The sequence below is a fragment of the Gekko japonicus genome, unplaced genomic scaffold (assembly GCF_001447785.1).
Source record: "Gekko japonicus isolate JY-2015 unplaced genomic scaffold, Gekko_japonicus_V1.1 scaffold4702, whole genome shotgun sequence".
Taxonomy (NCBI): domain Eukaryota; kingdom Metazoa; phylum Chordata; class Lepidosauria; order Squamata; family Gekkonidae; genus Gekko; species Gekko japonicus.
The window spans coordinates 62,017-64,205 of NW_015161556.1; the positions used below are offsets into that span (position 1 = coordinate 62,017).

Genomic DNA, 2,189 nt, shown 5'->3' on the forward strand with positions numbered 1-2,189 from the left:
TTCTTCTTCTTCTTCTTCTTCTTCTTCTTCTTCTTCTTCTTCCTGTAAATGCCATTGCATTTCTTCTTCTTCCTCCTCCTGTAAATGCCATTGCATTCTTCTTCTTCTTCCTCCTCCTCCTCCTCCTCCTCCTGTAAATGCCATTGCATTTCTTCTTCTTCTTCCTCCTGTAAATGCCATTGCATTTCTTCTTCTCTTCTTCCTGTAAATGCCATTGCATTTCTTCTTCTTCTTCCTCCTGTAAATGCCATTGCATTTCTTCTTCTTCTTCCTCCTGTGAATGCCATTGCATTTCTTCTTCTTCTTCTTCTTCTTCTTCTTCTTCTTCTTCTTCTTCCTCCTCCTCCTCCTCCTCCTCCTCCTGTAAATGCCATTGCATTGAATTTGGATGGGGTGATTTCCTTGAATCCTTCACTTAGAGAGTCCAGCTTCTGGAGTTAAGCATTTGGGATTTCTTTGGAGTAACGCTTCCACTCTGTGTGCAGATGCCCCCTCCGCCATCCCGTGCTCCCTCTTGCACTTCCGCGGAAGAGAAAGAGGCCTCCACATCTTCTGCTTCATCCGAACCAACCCGTTCTGTGATGAAAGCCAGCAATTTGGACGACCATGTTCCGAGCTTGAAAAGGAAGCGGATGGGTAAGTCGATGCCTTTTCTGAACACACAAAAATAGGCAATGTTGTGCCCTGCCCCCATCTATGCCATTTGTGCTGAACTCATAGCATAGAGCCAGTTTGGTGTAGTGGTTAAGAGCGTGGACTCTAATCTGTGAGAACCGGGTTTGATTCCCACCACGCGCAGCTGCTTGTGTGACCGTGGGTCAGTCACAAGTTCTCTCAAAGCCGTTATCTCACGAGCAGTTTCTGCCAGAGCTCTCTCAGCCCCACCTACCTCACAGGTAATGTTCCCTCTAAGCTATGGAGTCCTGTGAGCAAAAATTCTACTCGGTGAGCTACTGGCATTAAAGTTGTGAGTCAGCAATTTGGCTACTGCATAAATTAGTTTGCTCTGGAGCCATCCTTCCTGAGCTAAGACAAAAATGTGTGAGCTGGAGGCTAAAAAACTGAGCTAGCTCACACTAACTCAGCTTAGAGGGAACACTGCAGGGTGTCTATTGTGGGGAGGGGAAGGGAAAGGAGTTTGTAAGCCGCTCTGAGACTCCTTTGGGTAGTGAAGGGAAGGGTATAAATCCAATCTCCCTCTCCTCTTCCCCCTCTTCTTCTAAACTGAATTGGGAAGATGTCCTCTAGGGTCCTTCTGCCTTTGACCTGAAATTCAAGCCCCTGCAGATTTGCTTAGGTAAAGGTAAAGGTTCCCTTGCTCGAAAGCCAGTCGAGTCCGACTCTAGGGTTGCGGTGCTCATCTCCGTTTCAAAGCCAAAGAGCCAGCGCTGTCCGAAGACATTTCCATGGTCATGTGGCCGGCATGACTAAACACCAAGGTGCACAGAATGCTGTTCCCTTCCCACCGAAGGGGTACCTATTTATCTACTTCCAATTTCTTGCTTTCGAACTGCTAGGTTGGCAGGAGCTGGAACTAGAGACGGGAGCTCACTCCGTCATGTGGCAACCCGGGTCTGGAACTGCTGAACTACTGACCTTCCACAGCCTGCAGTTCTGCATCTTAACCACTTGAGCCACCGCAGCTCCGAGATTTGCTTACCCGAATTTAATTAAATCTGTGGGGGTTTAATTGTTATGTTCAACAGGCCGGAGCATGTGAACAAGGAAACTTCCCCTTCCATCAGTTTCCCAGCCACTTGAGACAGCCAGGTTGCACTGGAAGGCTGTCAGCAGTTCGTCCTTTAACAGAATGAAACCCCATTTCAGGGCCTGGTGTGAGAAGTCCCCGCCGGTGCCTCTCTGCACACTCTCCACACTCTCCACACTAGTTTCCTTTTGGTAGCATTCACAGCAATATCCTCTTGCTGACACTTCTGAAATCAGCGGAGCGTTAATATGGATTTGGTGGCAGAAGTTGTCGGATTGTAGAGAAGAAGAAGAGATTGGATTTATACCCCGCCCTTCACTCAGAGTCTCAGAGCGGCTTACAAACTCCTTTCCCTTCCCCTCCCCACAACAGACACCCTGTGAGGTGGGTGGGGCTGAGAGAGCTCTGACGGAAACGGCTCTTTTTCAAGGACAGCTGTGCCAGAGCTTGTGACTGCCCCAAGGTCACATCAGCAGGTGCA

At 48.7% G+C, this 2,189-nt stretch overlaps 1 long non-coding RNA gene across 1 annotated transcript in view; it reads left to right on the forward strand.

Annotated features, from left to right (window-relative positions):
* LOC107125837 overlaps positions 1-568 on the forward strand; it is a 12,423-nt gene extending 11,855 nt beyond the window's left edge. Inside the window, exon 3 of the long non-coding RNA XR_001483049.1 lies at positions 486-568. This is a non-coding gene — a long non-coding RNA (uncharacterized LOC107125837). The remainder of the gene's footprint in view (positions 1-485) is intronic.
* Positions 569-2,189: the final 1,621 nt, after the last annotated feature.